We start from the raw sequence: 21,321 nt of genomic DNA, 5'->3' as shown, positions 1-21,321 counted from the left end.
TCAGGTATTTTGGAGCTAAGTTGTTAAATGCATATGTTTATTATTGTTATGTCTTCCTAATGGATTCACTTCGTTATTCTTTTAAAATGTCCTTTTTGGGGGGCACCTGCATGACACACACAGTTGGTTAATCATCTAACTCTTGATTTGGACTTAGGTCATGATCTCAGGGTCATGGGGTTGAGCCCTCTGTCAGGACCCATGCTCAGCATGGAATCTGCTGGCGATTTTCTCTTTCCCTCAGCCCCTCTCCCCACTTGCATGCTCTCTCTGTCTCTAAATAAATGAAAAGATTTTATTTATTCATGAGAGACAGAGAGAGAGAGAGAGAGAGAGAGAGAGAGACAGACAGACAGACACAGGCAGAGGGAGAAGCAGGCTCCATGCTGGGGGAGGCTGACATGGGACTCGATCCCGGGTCTTCAGGATCACACCCTGGGCTGCAGGCGGCACTAAACTGCTGCGCTACCAGGGCTGCCCATGAAAGCTTTAAAAAAAAAAAATCCTTTTTTGTCTTCAGTAATAATTTTTTAAAAAGTCTGTTTTGTCTTATATTGGTAACCAGCTCTTTTTGGTTACTGTTTGCAAAAGGGTCCCTGAACCTAATTTCAATGTACATGTATGTTGAGGCTTCCCCACACCAAAAAGCATTCTCAGGCACCAGCAGGGTGTCCAAGAATTCAACTCAACTCTGACACTGTCTACCTGGAGACAAAATCAGATTCCACAGATAAAGGACTTAGGCCCACAAGACTGCTCTCCACATGCCAGTCACAAGTTCATGTTGTTACCTGTGCTTCTCACAAACTGGGCACATTTTGGAGGTTCCAATGATCTGTTCCATCTCAGGATGCCAATCACAAGTCCAGGGTGTTACCCATACTTCTGATTAACTGGCTAAAATCAGAGGTTCCCATGACCTCCTCCTAGGGTTCAATTAATTTGCTAGAATGACTCACAGAAATCAGAAAAACCCACTTACTTACTAATTACTGATTACAAAGTATATTAAAGGACACTAATTAACATCCAGATGAAGAGATGTATAGGGTAAAGTCCTGAACAAAGGAACTTCTGTCTTCATGGAACTTAGGGCTTGGGATGGTGGCATTTGAAAGCATTCTGGATCCCCAATGTAGAATCTGTCTAAACCACCTCCTTTTGGATTTTGTGGAAGTGTCAGTATGTAAGCATGATTAACTCATTGCCCACTGGTGACTGATTGAACCTCTAGCCCCTCTCCCCTTCTTGGAAATCAGGGCGTGAAACTGAAAGTTCAAATCCCCTCTTCATGGTTGATTTTCCTGGCAACCAGACTTCATCTTTAGGTGCTTTGCAAGAGTCACCTTCATTAACATAAACCCATTTGTCGTGGAAATAACAAGGCAACTATTTTACCTTTATGGCTCTGAAGCATTTTCAGGAACTGAAGACAAAAGACTAAATATTATAACAAAAGATGCTCCATTGCTCTTATTGCTCAGGAAATGCCAAAAGTTTTGGCAATCCATAAGTGAGGAATTGCAGATGAAGACCAACTATATATAAGAAATACATTTGGGTCATCTAAATCACAATTTCACCACTTACATGGTTATCTATTTGTCCATCCTTTTACTTTAAATCAATTTGTGTCTTTGACTCTAAAGTGTGTTTCTTATAGACAGGATTTGGTTGAGATGAATATATATATTCTTATCCATTCTGCCAATCTCTGCTTTTGATTATTTAGTTCATTTACTTTTATTTTTATTTTTTTAAAGATTTTATTTATTTATTCATGAGACACAGAGAGAGAGAGAGAGAGAGAGAGAGAGAGAGAGAGGCAGAGACACAGACAGAGGGAGAAGCAGGCTCCATGCAGGGAACCCAATGTGGGACTCGATCCCGGGAATCTAGGATCATGCCCTGGGCCAAAGGCAGGTGCTAAACCATTGAGCCACCCAGGCGTCCCAGTTCATTTACTTTTAATATAATTATTGATAAGGTAGGATATATCTGACATTGCTATTTGTTCTTCTGTATATCTCATGGTTTTTTTGTTCCTCCATTTTTCCATTACTAACTTGTGTTAGATATTTTTCTAGCATACTATTTTAATTCTCTTATTTCTTTTACTATACATTTTTGAGTTATTTTCTTGGTTACTCCAAGAGTTGTTATTAAAAATTTAACTTTAAACAATTAGTTCAGATTGATAACACTTTAATTTCAATTATTTACAAAAACTTTGCTCCAATATAGCTCCATTATCCTCCTTTCCTTTGTACTATTATACAAATCACATTTTTATACATTTTATCAACATAGTTTTATATTTATTGCTTTATGTAGTTGTCTTTTTTTTTGTAGTTGTCTTTCAAATAAGATAGGGATAGAAAATAATTACAAAAAAATTCATACTGTTTTTTATATTTATCTATGTATTCACATTTACTGACTCTCTGAGTCAATTTCTTCATGTGGATCTGATTTACCCTCTAGTGTCTTTCCATTTCAGCCTGGAGAACTCCTTTAAGTACTTCTTATAGGTCAGGTATACTAGTAGCAAATTCTCAGATTTTGTATTTCTGAAGATGTCTTACTTTATCCTCATTTTTGAAGGATAGTTTTGCTAGATATACAATCCTTGGCTGATAATCTTTCAGCAATTTGAATATGTCAGTCCACTGCCTTCTGGCCTCTATGGTTTCTGCTGAGAATCCAACTAATTTTATTGAGGATCCTTTGTACATGAAATCACTTAGTGACTAATAATTGCATAGCTAATGATCAAAAAGATTCCCTAAATGCCTTGAACCTGTAAGTCTCCTCACCTTTGCCAAGGGTCTCTCTGTGTGTTAAGGCATGCCTTCAACATTCCAGCAAGCAGTTCAAAACTCTGTGTTAGCCTTTACTTCTTGCTTACACAGAGCCTTAAGGTTAGTGAGAGTGTAGGGTCTTAAGTCCTTCCTGATATTTGTGTAGCCTTCCAGGTTCCCTGGTGTAAGTAGGACATTTACAAAGACCCCATGTGGACATCTCATTCCCCAATTATTTTCTTCAATTTTTTTTTTTTTTTTTTTTTTTTGGTTAGACTCTTGTTAGCCCTACCTGGTAATGGGACCTTAGGCAGTCATGATGGTAAGTAATTGCCACTGATTATTCTAAAAAAATTCCCTGTGGGTAGGGCTGTTCACATAGACCAAGTACTGAGGCAGGTTAAAAAGGACAACTCCTGAAAATGGAACTTTCAGTGAGCTGTTGCACAGGTCAAATGGTGACAGTTCTCTCAGATGGGGCTTTTGGGGGAGCTGGAAACTTTCCAGTGGTCGCTAGGCTGCTGGCTTACAAAATTATTGCAGCTGAAAGATGGTCAGTTTTCAAGATTATTGCAGAACTGGGGAGGAGGAGGATGGGATTAGGGAAAGTTAAAATACCACAAATATTGCTGTTCTTACCAGGTTTCTTCTGCTTTTCTTAAATTAACACTCCTCAAATTGTTGCAAGCCTATAGTTAAATTCCAGAGTTCTGAAAAAGTTGATTTGACAGTTTTTGTCAATGTTCTTCTTGGTTTGTGGAAGTGCAGACATTGTGAGTGCCATATTCTGCCATTCTATACATTGAGTCTCTCAAGGCAAAATTTTAAACATCTGATTCAATATTCACCTGTTATTTCCTCCTATTTAATCTTGCCACCTTCTTTTTCTGTTTTAAATATTTTCACAGTTTTAGATGATTGGGTTGTGGGTTTTTTGTTTTTTTTTTGAGATTTACTTATTTATTTGAGAGAGAACATGTGAGTGGAGGAAGGGGTACAAGGAGAGGGAGAGAGGAAATCCCCAAGTAGACTCCCCACTGAGCACAGAGCCCAATGTGGGGCCCATCCTAGGACCCTGAAATCATGACCTGAGCCAAAATCAAGAGTTGGACACTTAACCAACTGAGCCACTCAAAGTGCCCCTGTTTTGTGTTTAATGAACTTAATGCTTACATATACTTTGAAATAGCAATAACATCATTTGATATTATCTTCCACCCCTTTAACTGAATTTATGTTGGCTATCATATTTTTAATTTCCAGGAGCTCTTTCTTGTCTCTAACTGTTTCTAATTCAGCAATCCTATTTTCATTAATTCTTTAACTCTCTGAGATTAATTATATACTTTATTTTGCTTTTTTCTTCTTCTAAATTTTGCATTAGCTCTCATTCCTCATGGAATTTTTTTCTTTTTTTCTGTTTGTTTTATTCTCTCTGTGAAATGGGAGGCATTTCCAAAGTCTAGTGATCCTTGGTTGTTCAGTTATATTTAAATTATATAATATAAAATTATTTTATTCTAAAAATATAATCAGAAATACTATGTATAGGGACAGCATTTGTAAACTAGTGGGATCCACTAGAGAGTGATCAATGTCAATATACAGATGCCTTCTCAGAGGTGGATTAGCATTTACTGAAAAGAGTTCTTCAATCTCTTATCTAGTTTTCCATATTCTAGAAGCAGGGCAGAGAAAGATTCACTATTTGGCAGGTATAATCTCCTATTTTAGCCAGATGCCTTCCCATATCCTCTACTTTGTTGGGAGTCCTAAGCCTGAAATTTTTAAAATTCATTTTCTCCAAAGATAAATTTTGGCCTTCACCCTGGGTTAGAAATTTATCACCTGGCTGTCCAGGGTGATAAAGGGGTCCAACTATTTCATACACAATTTTCAACCAATCTGTTGTCATCTTCTCTACCTTCTGTGATATCTGGTGCTTTGAAGTCCTGAGAAAACCTCTTGTGTTCTAGCGTTACACTAGATTGAAGGCATTTTGGCTTGCAGTTTCCTCTGTTATGCTCTGCCAATCTTCTATCACTTTCTCTTTCCCAATGTTTTGTTGAAATCCATCAATGTCTCAAAATGATTCTCAATGTCTTTGCCCTCTTGGGTTAATATTTTTTTATTATTATTAAACTGAAATAATATCAGATGGATCATGAGGAAGAGTGGAGAGAAGCATAAGCGGTTAAACCTCCACAGTAAAGAGGAGGTTGTCTTTGCAAGCTTTAGTTCTATCTCCAATTAGGTAGTGATTTGGTGACATTATCATAACATTAGATTTGAGAGTCAGTTACACACACACACACACAAACACACGCACACATACAGAGCCCATACATATAAGTACTATATACACCAAAAAGCTCTTCTCAAGGTTATATATATATATATACACACACATATAGTTAAAAATTATAATATAATATAATTATATAATTATAAATAAATATATTATATTATAATATAATTATAATATAATATATATAATTTTTAATTATCCTCAAATCATTCTCCTGGGAGGCTAAAAAAATATGGCTTAGAGCCAAGTATGATCATCATTACAAAATGCAAAAAGCTTTGAATTTAGTCAATCATGGCTTCACATGTTGGCTGTATGATTTTGGGCACCCCAACTTCTCCAATCCTCACTTCCTCATCTCTAAAATGAGCACAATAATACCACCCTCATGGATTTATTGCAGAGATTAATGAGATGAAGGAAATTAATGAAAAATGTGGCACCTCACAAGTACCTAAGAAATGTTAGCTTTTTTCCCCCCACCATGGTGGGAGAAGGGGTAAAAAATGCAGGAAAGTTTGTGACTTCCCTTGTCTTGAAGGACAGTCAGCTCAATGATCTATCTGTCTCTGCTGTCCATGTGAGAGTGTCTGTGTGTGTAAAGATAATGTATCATTTCACACATAGGCTTGTAACCTCATTTGAGGCTTCAAATGAGATTTCTAACCATTACTGAAATTGTTAATATTACCATTGGGGGCTGCTATTGGAAGAAGAAAGAACTAGTTGTATCCTTAGTAAGTCATAGCCATCAAATATCATATTTAAACTTTGTTTATAACTTTAAAAAAATCATAGGTTAATGGAAGTATCATTGATTTTAACTTTTAAATAAGTATGAGCTAGTTTCATTGTTATCTGAATTTGGAAATTTCAACCTAGCTCTGACTAAAGCAACCAAATAATATTACAGGCAAGTTCAAGTAACAAAGACCTACTCTCTTTCTCTACCCTATATCAGGAGTATAAAAATGACCAGGAAAAAAAGACTCACAAAATACACCATATATAAACACTAAGCTCTCTGAACATGCAGTGAGGCAGGCCTGGCTTCCCAGCACCATCCACAGGCCCGTAGGAAGCAGAGCTGGATCTTCTTGTCCAGGCCTGCTCAGAAAGACAGCCAAGGTAAGGCAGCTCTGGCCTGCAAAGGTCACAGAAGTAAGGCTGTGGCTGTGTGATTATTATGGTAAAAAGATGCCAGGAACTCTGAGGGTGTGTCTTGAATTCTGAAGCACACATCCCTGTTACATCATGCTTGGGCCACGCGGGATTTTCTTTCGTCTTGCAGGAATTGATTCGAGGAAGGCAACATGTTTCTATGTAAAGAGGCCGAACTCTGGGCTTGACATATCCAAAAACAGCTGGTCAAGTGGGACTGGTTTGTGTAATGTACCACATCCCTGGCTCTGTTTTGATGGGTGGAGAAACTATTGCTAGTGAGAAATCAACACACTCTTTCTTCAGAGCCCGGTCAAATTAATTCCCTCTGTTACTGCAGCATTCTTACTATTTCCCTAAAGCCCTCCCCCAGTGAAAAAAAGGGCAGAGGACAAGGAGGAAACACAAGACAGAATTGCCAATGAGTTTAAGAGTGTAAGAGAGAGACAGAAGAATATCATTCCCATCCTTTCTTTTAGGGCTTCAACTAAATCTAGTTTGAACTAGTCTTTGCAAGAAGCTTAGTAAGATGGAGGAGAGCTGGAACTTTATACAATAACTCTCTTTGGTGTTGTCAGCACATTCTCGAGAACCTGTCAGTTTAATCTTTGTATTTTTAGTATTTTGACTGTGACTAAATTTTACACTATATATAAATATACAGTAACTCATGTTTTGAGTATTGTTGAAGAATTAAGATATCTTGAGCCCACAGAAATAGACTCATAGACTGAAATAATTCAAGAGATGGGGATCTGCAGGAGAAGGACTTTAGAAAGAACTTGGTAAGAAAAACTTGATAGAAACCAGATTATTTGTCAATTGGAGTTAAAAAGCTGTCTTATTTCTTTGGGAACCCATCAGGTTTCCATTTGGGGTTTGCTTCAAATGTCAGGACTCTTGGTGGACTTGGGGTAATAATAGTGATAAGAGATGACATTTATTAATTAAGCTCTTGCTATGTGCCAAGCACTATTGTAAAACACGTAGTCCTCACATCAACCTTATAAAGTTGATACTATTATTATCCCCCTTTAAAAAATGAGGAAACTGAGATACAGCTCAAACAAGTCTACTGATCAATATTGGGGAGTGTCTGGCTGCCTATGCCCAGAACTTTTATTTATAGAAGCCCAAGAGCAAGGGAGCCCATCAGGCAGCCATTTATGGGGTCTGATTTGAGGGGTGACAAAGGCCCCTAGTCACAATCTTCCTTCTTTCACTGACTTGTTAGGATCTGAAATTCTCAAAAGAACCATATATTTGTTTTTTTTTTTTGTTTTGTTTTTTTTAAATGATAGTCACAGAGAGAGAGAGAGAGAGAGAGAGAGAGGCAGAGACACAGGCAGAGGGAGAAGCAGGCTCCATACACCGGGAGCCCGACGTCGGATTCGATCCCGGGTCTCCAGGATCGCGCCCTGGGCCAAAGGCAGGCGCCAAACCGCTGCGCCACCCAGGGATCCCAAGAACTATATATTTGGATCAAATCTGTGTCCAAATCACAGCCTCTGTGATTGACACAAAATGTACCATATGGCAGAGCACCTTCTCTAGAATGAGTCAGTAGGTAATCTTACTGGGAAGGCCAGACCCTGACGCTAGGAATACAGATGAATATTGACCAAGAAAGAGGTCAGAAAACCATCCAACATAAGATGTTCCCTGTGATGGGGAGTCTGGGCAGGGCCCTTTGTGGGATCCAACATGCCTGGCATTGAGCCCCCAAAGGAAGGAGGTGGGGGGGATAATATAGTTTTATGTTTTTCTGAATATATAAATAACATATGTTCACCATAAATAATTCAAGCAATATAGAGTTATGTGGAATAAAGCAAACCAGCCCCTTCCCAGAAATTCTGGGAGAGAGAAACTCTTTATGTCAGGAACTACAGAGCAGAGAGTGGGGGTCTAAGCTCTCTTGTCTCCCCTGGGGCCCTTTGGAGGTGGGCTAGAAGGCAAGTCCAGAAGATCTGGTCTTAAAAAGTCCTGAACTCTGGTCCCACGCCTTCCAATGTCAGCTTCAATCTGTCACCCTTCTGCTCCTGTCCTCCCAACAGGCAGGGAACTGCTTTCTGGAATGACACACAGCAACCTTGGTTTGGCCCAATTAGGAGGCACAACAATGTGAAAAGCCTCTCCTTTGTTCCCTCAGGGTACCCATCTTAAATAACAACCCTCCACTGTCCCCTCCTCCCTTCCCAAGGATTTAATCATGTTTTAGAAGTAAACTAGAGCTCTGCCTAATGACTACAGGACAAAAGCTTTTTTCACAAAGACAAGAGCCCACACACTGAAGAGTTTCCTTAGTGCTCAGGGAGAGTTCTAACACAGCCAGGAGGAAGGAATTAGAGGTAACCACCCTAATGACACTGCAGATTCCTGACCATACCGGCAGGCAGGTTCATCCCTGGGGGAGCCAGGCACAACTCAATAAAAACTGAGATACCAAAGAGGAAGAAAGGTGACAAAAGAGAATGGAAGCAAAAAACAAAAACAAAAGTCAGGTCCAGCAACTCAAGAGCCTAGCGGGGAGACCTCCGTCCTCTGGGGCACAGTTACAGAATCTCAGACTCAGAAGTCACATGATGAGGGAGTGTGTGATCTCTCAGGGATGATTTGGGGGATGGGCCTAAAGAAATCTCATTGTTCTGAGCTTGGATTATTCGGTGAGACCTGGGCAGTGTTCTGTGCCATCTTTCCCTTTAACATCAGGATCAAGAGAAAGGACCAATTAAGGCGGGGCTTATTAAATGACATTTAAAAACAACAACTACATTTAAAGATCCATTAAATCCAGACCAGTACAGAACAACTTCTATGGCATATCTGTATAATGTTTACTATGCTCTTTGGGTTTCCCAGGTAGAAGGGGTTAGACAAGGTTAACAATGAAGCAAAGCATGCCTACAATAAAAATAGACCTAAATCAACTATTTCTGAAGTGAAGCTATTGAGCTTCACAAGCTACTTCTCTGGCTTGGATCAAAGCTATTTGCTCCTTTAAATAATTAAAAACAAAAGTACCTAAAGTATTTTGAGTTTAAGAAACACAACATTTCATTCATTTTAATGTCATCATCCTCTTGACTACATTTCTGTTATATCCATACCACAGAATACTATGCTGCTATGAAAAAAGATTAGTAACTATATTTGCATGGCAAGATTATCCATGATATAAGAATGATTTAGAAAGCAGGTTATAGAACATTAGATATTGTCAGCACACACATATGTTTATATATTCATAGAAAAAGTCTAGAATATAATATACCTCTAGAGGATTTTCCCTCCTACTCTCTATTAGTCTATGTCGCTTGATTATTTTTCTGCAAGTATGCATTACTTTTATGTTTCCCATCTCAGAATAAATAAACAAAAGCCTTCTGTCCCTTGTACAGGTAGGAAAAGTCAAATTAAAGAGAGGGTGAGTGCTCTGCCATACTCAGGCAGCAATCTAGCCAGGATATGCAATTCATTGTTGCCAAAAGTTTTCTGTTGAACAGGCATGGACTCTAGCTGAATGCCACTGAAAGCGGATCATGCCAGAATGAAAATACAGAACCTAAAAAGGGCAGACACACTTTGTAATTATATAAAGCCATTATATTTATAATAAGTATAAGCAATAGTTACTTAGAGCTGAAGGACTTATTTAATGTTATACTAATTCAACAAATATTTACTGAGAACCTCCTATGTCCCAGGTACTGGGCTAGACATTAGGGAAAACAAAGATGGATATGATGAGGTCCTTGCTCATAAGAAGCTAAATGGCCAGCTTTGAAGTAACCCAGAAGGCCTCAGGAATCCGGAAGATGACACACGCTAAAAAATACTCGCTTCCCAGCTTCTTGCTTCAGGATGAACAACAGTCCAGGGCTTTCTGGGCTAACACGCCTGTCCTTCTAGCTTTTCCAGATTAGAGGTATCCTGGTAGAGCCTATAGCTCATATAGCTACATAATCTTAAAGTGAGTTTTCTCTCTCTCCATCAGATTAGCAAGACACTGCATATAACCCAACAGTCCTTACCCCTAGACTAGGGGTAGGACTTCAAAGCCATGCTTAGATCTCTAGTGTCTACTTTTCAAACTCTTTTGTGGGTCCTTCCCAACCTCATTGCCTCAGTCTCTCCTCTTCCCTCTTCCTCCTGATTACTCAATCTAATTCTGCCAGTTAAACATATCGAGCACACCTTTACTTTACGGGGGTTGTTCTCTCTTCCTGAATGAACTATGTTGAGCCCAGCTCAAAAGTCACCTTCTCTACGTAAAGTAGCCCCTCTATTTGCCTCCATTACAAGGCCTTGATTATCAAATGACTCCCAGGCTTACTCAGCCCTTTCCAGTTATTAAAACACTGAAATACTGCCTTACCATTTGGCAGATATTGCTGTTTCTAAGGTCCTCAACAACCCCATTGCTTCACCAGCCCAGGACCCTGCTACATGACCCAGAAACTAAGGCATTACTGCTTGGCACAGTGGAAGAGGGTAGCTCCAGCACCTACTTCTCCCAAAGGCTGGCATCAGTTCTGCTGGGTCCCTTCCCACGCAGAACTAGTTGTAAAATGTCTTCACTATCTTCCCGCTCATCACACTGCACTGTGGTCAGTGGTTCCTAGGCTTGCCGATCCAGCTAGATTTTGAAACTATGTTTTATTCGCCTTTGCTTTTTCCAGAGTCTAGTCCAGTACATGGTACATGTGTGGTAAATGCTAAATGACCACATTTCCCAAATTATTACTAATGTCATCTCAGTTACTTATTTGATGCCACTTTTGAACTGGAAAGAATATTTTACAGCCCATCATTAATGATTAAGTGAGACTAAAACAGAAAAGGTTGTATTTTTGCCATGGAAGAAATGACATCAAGGACTTTCATAAAGCTTAATATGTGGCAAAGAAGCTATGGCTAACTAAAATCCCCAAATGATTTTTAATTGCTTTTAACTCATTATTTTTAATGTACTCTTTATCTGAACCTTTTCAAAGAGCCTTACAAACCAGGAAAGCTGTTTAATAAAAGTTTCATGCTTTTTTCTTTCTACAGAGTGGAGGTGAATAATGAAAAGGACAAAAGAAAACCAAGGAAGGAAAGAGCAAACATAAAAGAAGGAAGAGAGGGCAGCCCGGGTGGCTCAGCAGTTTAGCGCTGCCTTCAGCCCAGGGTCTGATCCTGGAGACCTGGGATCCAGTCCCAGGTCGGGCTCCCTGCATGGAGCCTGCTTCTCCCTCTGCCTCTGTCTCTGCCTCTCTCAATCTCACTCTCTCTGTGTCTCTCATGAATAAATAAAATCTTAAAAAAAAAAAAAAAAAAGAAGAAGAGAAAAAGCAAAGAATGGAATCTTTTAGAAAAGGAGGAAGGTGAACCTGAGTAATCATAACTGGTCTCTACCTAATGGGAGGATATTATGAGCATCCAATGTGCATATTATTCAGTACTCTTTCTGTTTTAAGTCACAGAAATGCAACTGAAACTGAATGAAGAAGGAAACTTACTAGCTTAAGTAAATGGAATGCTTAAGGGGTAACTGACCTAAGACATGGTTGGATCCAGGGCTTCAAATGATGACCTCAGAACTTTTCCTTCTTCACCATGGAACATTTTCTCAATCTCTTGGTTTTGCCTCCCTCTAGGGTGACTTCATTGCTATTCTTTTTTTTTTTTTAATTAAAAAATTTTTTTGAAAGATTTTATTTATTTATTCATGAAAGACACAGAGAGAGACAGAGAGAGAGAGAAAGAGAGAGAGAGAGGCAGAGACACAGGCAAAGGGAGAAGCAGGCCCCATGCAGGGAGCCCGATGCAGAACTCGATCCTGGGACTCCAGGATCATGTCCTGGACCAAAGGCAGGCGCTAAACTACTGAGCCACCCAGGCGTCCCTTCATTGCCATTCTTAAGTGGATTCCCTCTGTATGGTGTCCAAGATGGCTACCAGGAGCTCCAGACTGACATTCTACCAATTTAGCAACTCCAAATGTTCCAGCAAAGTCCTGGGTTTACTCTAAATCGGCTTAGCTTGGGTTAACTGATTACTGCAAACCAATCTCTGCAGAAATGATATATGATTCTTCCTTTGGTCAGACCTCTAGACAAGTGGGGACAATCAGCCCTACATAGATAATCCAGGCTGAAACTTGAAGAGGGGCATTTCCTTATATGAAAATCAGGGTGCAGGATTTAAAAGAAAGGATAAGAGATCAAGGAAGAGCAAAAATACTGGATGTGTGCCATGCTCTTCATGAAGCAAACCAATCTAGTGACTAAAAGCCACTTTAGAGTTAGACGGACCTGAACTTGATTTCTTTTTCTACCATTTACTGAGTGTTTTTAGCTTTAAAACATTTTTTAACCTCTCTGAGCCTATTTCCCTATCTGGAAGATCAGGAAAATCATACCCACTTCATGGTGTTATTGTAAAAGCCCATCTCATAGTATATTTAAAAAAACAATGTTTGTGTAGCACTTTTCACATCCTGGTTATAAAAATGGCAGCTGTTAATATTATAATTAGTATTCCCTGGAGCAGCTGTAGAAAGCACAAAGGTTCTTTCCTACAGAAATAGGTAGGAAAGGAGGTAAATAGCCAGCCATAGCCTAGATGCAAGCCATGATGCCCGGCCTCATCTTCAGGCCCTCTGGAGTTCATTGGCTTGATCTTGGTGGAATCCCTGCCTCCAATTTCTTATACTCTTCTCAGCCCAACACCACATTGCTTTCCCTCTACTGTGCAAATTTAGTAGGATGGGCGATCCCAGCTATTCACCAAATTGATCACTTTCTATATACCTGTTCATGACTTTGGGAAAGTCCTAATTACAGATTTTCCAATATAAGAATAATATAACTTGAAAATGGCTAATGCCTAATTACATTTAAGGTGAGTCCACAATTAAGAATGCTAAGCATGCTAAATCCAACAATTTTTAAATCTGTGGCCCAGTGATATAGACTAAAGAGGCAGGGATTCAGGAAGCCAGTTGATTTTAAGATCTATCTACAGAGTTGTACCTTAATTTAGCAAACAATAATTGAGAACAACAACAACAACTAATAATTACTTAACTCTTTGTGTCTTAGTTCCCTCACCTTTGAAATGCACTTAATAGTAGCTACTACCATACAAAGGTATGATAATTAAATGGATAATTACTTGCATAATGGTAAATGGTTAAGCACTTGATAGATGAGCTTAGAGCTGTGTGAAGCTCAGAGCCCTGTGAGGCTGGGAAGAGAAGTCAGTGGTCTCTTTCTCTAACTTGCCCCTTTGTTATAGGCCTGTGGGCCAGCTCTTTAGCCTATAAGCAGAAGTGTAAATGTAGGAGGACATCCTGTAGTTCTAGTCTGTTGTTGGCTTTGGGCTCCATAATGAGGGTCTCTGCCCACCTCTGGACCTCATAAACACAGACTTGAGAAGAAAAATTTGCCAAAGTTCAATTGTATATCAAAGAAAACCACAGAGCCAGAGAGCTCCCTGAGGACTCACACAGCCGCTTTGTCTACTGCCAAGCCATGGCCCCAATGCATGGATACGCCTGTAAGCCAAGAGCCAAAGCCACAAAGTTCCACCAGTTCATTTAGCCTTGGCATTCAACATACTGAAGGATCTGTTATTTGGGTTGTTGTCTCATTGTTAAGGGGTAAAAACAGAAACATCCCCGTCATCGGAAAACTGGTTTACTAAATTCACCACCACTACCCCAACCCCACCCCGAACCCTACCGTGAGAATAGCTCCACTGCCCTGTGTGACGAAATGGAGCAAATGCCAGCTTTTCCCCACTGGTGAACCCTGATCTCCTTGTGGTGATTCTTTCCCACGGGCTGACTCGGATGGGCCAGTTTCTGCATCCCAGGTAGGTGCAGGCCTGTAGCCAATGTCACCAAAGCTCAATATGGGCTGGGGTCTACCCTATCTCAATGCTGGCCCCTTTATCAATGAAGTACTCTTGATAGTTTGATTCCTATTCCAACAACTTTTCAAATCTTCCTTAACATTTCCCCCCACTAAAACATACAAACAAACAAACAAAAAAATTGTAAGTCTTTCATGCTTAGGATTTGCTGGTTTCTTCAAATAGTGCCCCCAAATCCAGTGACTACAACTTTTCTCCCTGGATGCCATGATGCTTTGAGTTCCAAAAATGTCCCCAAATGGAAAGCTACATAGAGGACTTACACAAGAGAATTCTGAAGTTACAAATGTTAGCTTGTCTTGGAGACATTTATTTCCTTTAAGTCAACAAATACATGTGGGGCATCTGCTGGCTGCTGGGACTTTTAGGAGTGAGTCAGCCCTGCCTTCTAATTTAGCTAAACACCTAACGATGCAGGGAAATGGTAGCAGGTAATTGCACTTACAGCCATGTGCAAAGGAAACTCAGAGAGCCACTTTTTCATGGTGGTTGAGAAGGATGTAAAAAAAATGATATCATCCAGGCCAGATCATGAAGAAAAAGTAGGATTTCTTCAAGTGAAGGACATTCCAGGCAGGTATAGCACAAACAAAGGAAGTCAGGATGGAAAGTTCTAGGCATTACCACACACTGCAAAGCCTTACTGGAAACATTTCAATTATGAGTAAATACAAAATTATGAGTAAAGAAAATGTACCTAGCACTAACAATACTTATCTGTGAATTCTGTTTGAAAGCTCAAAATTCATCTTAGCTTTTACAATTTGAAGCACACAGCTGTTTTGTTTTGTTTTAAACAAGTTTATGTTTTTGGACAGGAAAATACAGTCCTTAAGAAGAGACTTATGCAAGGCTGGGCAAAGGTCAGTGCCTTAAACTCTGCAAGTGGCCAGGCTGGAGGCAGACCTAAGAATTCCCATTTTCTACATTACCACTGGACCACCCGACCATCTAATCAAACTCCATGTCTTGGTTTTGAACATTTGAAGATGGAAAGAAATGTGACAGGTCAAAATCTCAGATTCCTTGGCTTTCTGATTACTTGCAAATCCACACAAGGCTCACATATCAGTCTCCTCTCATTTTGTCAGCATCTGAATTTGTTTGGTTGTTGCATGAGTGATGAAACCTTAAAAGCTATGTTGATATGTACAGCATGTGGAAAACCACTCCTAGGTTCTCTGCTCTGAGAATGACAAAGGTACATGTACACATTCTTATACACCCAGACTATTGGTCCACTTGTGCACACACTCAACATCACTAGACACTCGTTTAAAAAATGCAGCGTACTGTGCACTGACTTGATGGGAAGCCACAGGCTAAGTTCTCAGACACTGGCCAAGAAGAGAAGGGATCCAACCCATCCCCAGACCACAGGAAAAATACTTTCAACCACAGAGCTGGCTGCAAAATATTCTTTTTGTAGGAAACAAAATGTTTCCAGCCCTGGGATTTTTTTTTTTTTTTTTTTTTTTTTGTCCTTTCACTGTTATTGAGTAGGAAAGGCAAATGCTTAAGCAAGAGGCCAAGTAAACATCTAAGGAAACCAAAACCAGGCTCCTCTGCTACAAGGGTGGAACATAGGGTGAATAAGCTGCATGCTGGACAAGCCCTGGGCCTTTATAAGCTTTGGGGGCAAAGGAACCTGGGCAATTCTTCATGTGTTTATGACCCCAACTTAATCCCACTGCACTGCAGCTCCATTTATTAACTAAGCAGTCTAGGACAAGTGACTTCACTTTTCCAAGCCTTAGATCCTTAAGTGTCAAGTGTGAATGACCATATGGATATCATAGATTACTGTAAAGAGTAAATGAAGCATATGTAGAAGTCAAACAATGCCCAGCACAGAGCAGGCACTCAAGAAACAGTATTTGCTAAGGCAAGTGCAGTAATTCTTATAGGTCACTACAGAACTATTTTCATGGACTATTAGAACCCAAGAATTCTACCCCCCACATTTTAAAAATAAGGAAACAGTCCTAGAGAGATGACAAAGTATGACCAAATCAGCTAATAATAGACCCAAAGCTAAGATCCAGACTACAAACTAGATGCAGAGGGCAAAGGTAGTTACAGGACCTCCCATCGGAGAATATACATATGCTATTGGTTGGCGGTGGCTCTCAGACCCTAGTGTGCCTAAGAATCATCTGGGGAATGTATAAAAATGCAGGCTTTTAGGCCCAACCCTGGCACTACTAATTTAGTTGGGAATGGCCCAGGAATCTGAGTTTTTTAATCTGAAGCTTTAACAGGCTCTGCAGGTAAATTCCAAGAGGTTTTCCTCTGACCTCTGGTCAAGAAGTATTACAAGAGGAAGTCATTGGCCAAATAAATATTTGAGCTGAGTGCTAGGGTTGTATCCTATGGTTTAGCACAAACAAATGATGTGGCAAGCCTTACCATGAACATTGTACAAAATAATAAATGAGGTATAGCATGACATTCCTTCTTCTTCTGGATCATTAACTGTTTTACAGAAGAGGAACCTACAACTCATAGTTGTTTACCTAAGATAATATATATAACTAGAGACAAAGCTAGAACTTAATTCTAAAATATCATTATCTTTTCCAAATGAAGACTCTCTTCTTTCTAAGTATTTGGAGGTGAAGACTGTGGGCTTATGTATATATGTTATATGCCAGAATCCATGCATTAATTTTAACCTCTGACATAATAAAAAAAAATCCTAGCTTTTTGAGGCATTCAGATAGAAAAATTCATATTATTTCTGTGGGTATAATTCACTCCATTGGCTCTCTCATAGGCTAATGGAAGAAACTTAGGAGGAAGAGTAACAATGTCATATAATGCTGGACATTTCAGAAACACCAGAACTATTCACATTGGTGCATACCATCTGCTTTCTTTTCTCTTTTTTTTAAAAATTTTTATTTATTTATGATAGTCACAAAGAGAGAGAGAGAGAGAGGCAGAGACACAGGCAGAGGGAGAAGCAGGCTCCACGCACCGGGAGCCCGACGTGGGATTCGATCCCGGGTCTCCAGGATCGCGCCCTGGGCCAAAGGCAGGCGCCAAACCGCTGCGCCACCCAGGGATCCCCCATCTGCTTTCTTTTCATTAAATTTCTACTCTTTTCTTACAACACACATATCTGACCCCAAGATCTATAAAGTTCTGTGCTTCATCAAATAACCACCCAAGTATCCTAGGTAGTGGGTAGTGTGCTAAGAAAAATTGGGGAACTTCTTAGAGCCCAAATAAATCCATATGTGATTAGATTCAGAGTCGTTCTTCAAAGGATGGAGTTTCAACTCCAAAGGATGGAGTTCCATGTAGTGATGTAGCGATGTAAGAGTCTCTTAGCAATTTCTGGTGTTTTGCCCCCACAGACTAGCAATGAGGATTACTTTTTACTTCTTGGTCCAATACTGAAGGATCTGAGAAGGTACACAAGTATAACTCTCCTTCACTTTTACTTTCCCTGATGAATGCTTTAAGACAACAATAATCTTCATCCCCCAAGAGACCCTTCTGAAAGTTGCTATGAAATGTGGGGCAACATAGCAAAGTGAAAGCCATGGCCTGATTGAAGAAAATCAGTAATGTATTCTGCAGTTGGATGATGCTTATCCTCACAAGAATCTCAGAGTGCTCCAATTCATTAAATTGGTAATAGCGGCCTGAGAAAAGATTTATGATTTAGATCAATCTTACAAAGAAGATCTGGCCAAAGAAGTGGATTATGGAATTCTCCTTACAGAATCTGAAGTGGAATCTGAATTAGAATCCAAATACATAGCTAACCACTTAACATCCTTTTCCTCCTGCAGAGAATTCTGGCCTTTGGAGTTATTCCTCTGCTCCATGTCATCATTGCATTCAGAAGGTGCCAACTTCTCTTCCACGATGTGAACCCATTAAAGGATGCGTGTCTGTCATGATTTCAACAAGGGAGGACCAGGGTCTTGATGTGTATATACAGACCCTGGAACATTTCTTTTTCTTTTTTTTTTTTTTCCTGGAACATTTCAACACACTTCTTATAGAGGAGGTTCTGTTGGTTTCAAACCCTCATCCCACCCCCCCACCCCCCACCCCATGTATTTCCAGCCATTAAAATGTTTCCTGAGCTTAGATACAACTGGAAAGTTTTGGAAAATCCCACAGGAAGGAGACAGGGCCAAGAGAGCTCCTTTTCTCATGCCATTCAGGAAGCATTGAACAAAATGTTTGCCCTCCAAGACAGTTTAGCCTAGGATCCTGACTCTTAGGGCTGGAGAATCACAGTAGGCAGAGGAGCTCTGTATAGAACCGGGGCAATGGGAAGTATTTGGGGTCTTATATTAACCATGTGCCAATCAGAGAGCTTATGCAGAACATGTCAGTCAAGATCCATCAGGAAAATAGGACTCATCCCACATAGCTTAAGAGAGAGAATTTATTTATTTATTTTTAAAGATTTTATTCATTTATTCATGAAACAGAGAGAGAGAGAGAGAGAGAGAGAGGGAGAGAGAGGCAGAGAAACAGGCAGAGGGAGAAGCAGGCTCCATGCAGGGAGCCTGATATGTGACTTGATCCCCGGACTCCGGGATCACACCCTGACCCAAAGACAGATGCTCAACTGCTGAACCACCCAGGCAACCCGAGGAAGAAAATTTAATGTTAGGAACTAGTTACAAATGTGTTGTAAGAGCTGAAAGGAAAACGGGGCAGTGAGGCAACCCAGAGACTAGCAGCAGTAGAAAGCCACCACCATCCTTAATGGCTCGAGGAGCAAGGGAAGAGGTGCTGTTACTAGAGCTCAGAGAATGGAGCTGCCCAACTCCAGCCCTTTGGGAAGCTGGGACCACACAAAGGTCATGGAGGAGGACTATTACTACTGTCTGAGACACCACTAGAAGCAGAGAGAGGGAGGCAGAAACACACAACTTCTCCCATGCTTCTGCCCTCCACTCTCCTTTCAGGACCCCAAACTAAGCAGAACCTGGGAAATGCAGATTACAGCACCAATACTGTGGGGGCACCAAACAGAGCAGGGAGGGGATCTGAGCAAAGAAGCAATTGATTGGTCTAACCCACTAAGGTATGGATTCCTGATTCCCAATTTGTAAATGGGGATCTTTTAGAAAACCTGGAAGCCTAAACTGATAGTTCTCCAAATTAGTGATTCCACATCCCTGGACTTTAAATAGGCCAGAATTTACTGGAGAGGAAGACACAGTTATCCATAGGCCCTCTCCTTGCTGAGTTTGGTTGCATGCAAATAGTTTGTACCTTTCCCTTTCCCCTGCAGGTGTTTTCAAACTTCATTTTTCATACATTTTGATGAACATTGCATTTTTATAGAAGTTGGGATTCTAAAGGAAAGAAACAGTACCAAGGAAGAAGAGAATGATGGGCTGGAAGCAATGGTGCAGTGTATATAGAGGAAGCGAAAATTTTGACTCAAGATTCTGCACAATTATAAGAACTCTCTTCTGATCTCTAAGCTAATAACTGACAGCAGTCATTGAAGTCTGGGAGGAAGAATGGAAAAAGCCATACCATCACATAAAGCAGGGCCAGCTCTTCTCTCCCTCTGAGGCCTGCTTGTTCTCCTGTATTAGACCATTCAGTGAGTGATGACCTCACCTATTCACTTACATCATAATCAACCCCTCCTTCTAGATTCTCTCTCTGTGTGCTTCAGTGCTGTTATTCCTGCCTCCTGACCATCTCATATGTGTCTCTTCTTCGCCATCTCAATGGCCACTGCTTTGGTTCAGGCTCTCATTTCTTTGCATCCTATTTCAAACCCATATGGCAAACTTCTGCCTGAGAGAGCCTTGTAAAGTACAGATCTGATGTCATAGCCCAGCTGAGTTTCTCAATGGGGCTTCTGAGACCCCTCAGGGTCAAATCTGATTTGCCCTGCCTTTCTTTGCTTTGCCTTTATATACAGACTCCATTTCCCCTGCCCTCACCCATTGTACACACACACACATACCCTCCCCAGTAGTGCTAAAGAAGTGCTACTTCTTTGCAGTTCCCATCCCAGAGCCTTTGTTCATATTGCTTTCTCAGCCTCCTTCCCCAATTACCTGGCAAATCCTGATACACTGTTCAAGTTTTCTCTCAAACATTATAACCTCCTTTCCTGATCAGGTCTTCCCTGCTGAGAGTTCTGACCATCCTGATATTGATGCCCACACTGTGTTCTGTTATAGTTCCCTTGGTACCTATTTATATGTATTTACATGGCAGTCTCTCTTAACTAGGTATTCTCTCCTCTGCTAGATCTCCTTCTTCATGGTGGGAAACTTGGTTTTATTTAACTTCATATTCCTATAATTTGGCACAGGTATCTACCCAGAAACAATTTGAAGGTAGAAAAAGAGGAAGGAGGGATGGAAGGAAAAGGGAGTGTCCAATACAAAGAAAACTTAATGGTCTAGTCTAGATAAAAATACGAGAGTTCTAAAAGGATCCATGTCTATGGTTAGAGCACACACAAAGGACTATTATAATTACAGTCTTTAGAAGATTTATTTCTAAATATTGTAAGTTATAATATATACTATTATTTCCTAATTGAGGAAAAATACTAAGATTTTTCATAGATGAAAAAAAGTGACCAGTACTTCACAGATGCTGTGGCAGTCACTTAGCTGACTTGTTTCAGTGGGTTTTCTTTGAAAATATTTAGCCTTTGGACAGCATTACACAATATATAATGAGATCCCCTATGCATGGGGGTCCTAGAGACAAATGAAGCCTTTGGTAGAAATGCCTGCTGTTTAAACTGAGATTATAGGCTGGTTCTGAGACAGACTGGCCTTCTCAAGTCAATGGGATGAAATGCTAACAGATTCAGCAGAGCCAATCACCGGGATCTTGGAGCAAGGTCTAAATGAGAAAAGGGAAGAAAAAGGCATAAAAAGGTAAGGCTGGTGCCAGAATGGTGTCACAGGTAGAAAATGAAGAACAGTCACAAAAAGAGCCTAACATTCCTGTGCGTGGTCAGTGTAGGAGAGTATGCCTGCAGAGAAAGCTGTACAAATAGCTACAAATAAGAAAGAGCAGCTTGGTAAAGGCAGGCTATTAAAAAGTTAGAAACTGCACTGGATCTGCTGAACCTCTATACTCTAAGGAGGGACCTGTAAGAGAACACAG

At 40.2% G+C, this 21,321-nt stretch overlaps 1 protein-coding gene and 1 long non-coding RNA gene across 13 annotated transcripts in view; one reads left to right on the top strand and one right to left on the bottom strand.

Annotated features, from left to right (window-relative positions):
• LOC144320784 (uncharacterized) overlaps window positions 1–11,546 on the top strand; it is a 55,238-nt gene extending 43,692 nt beyond the window's left edge. The window contains exon 3 of the long non-coding RNA XR_013386422.1: window positions 11,326–11,546. This is a non-coding gene — a long non-coding RNA (uncharacterized LOC144320784). The remainder of the gene's footprint in view (window positions 1–11,325) is intronic.
• RAD51B (RAD51 paralog B) overlaps window positions 1–21,321 on the bottom strand; it is a 682,017-nt gene that overhangs the window by 126,370 nt on the left and 534,326 nt on the right. Inside the window, exon 1 of one of the 12 annotated variants that reach the window (XR_013386419.1) lies at window positions 19,714–19,834. The exons of the other annotated variants lie outside the window; for them this stretch is intronic. The gene's annotated coding sequence lies outside the window, so the exon portion shown is untranslated. Of the gene's footprint in view, window positions 1–19,713; window positions 19,835–21,321 lie in introns of those variants that run through there. 12 annotated transcript variants of the gene reach the window in all.

The sequence above is a fragment of the Canis aureus genome, chromosome 9 (genome assembly GCF_053574225.1).
Source record: "Canis aureus isolate CA01 chromosome 9, VMU_Caureus_v.1.0, whole genome shotgun sequence".
In the NCBI taxonomy this organism is placed as follows: Eukaryota; Metazoa; Chordata; class Mammalia; order Carnivora; family Canidae; genus Canis; species Canis aureus.
Note: the sequence above shows the minus strand (reverse complement) of the source record. Positions and strands in the feature narration are given on the sequence as shown.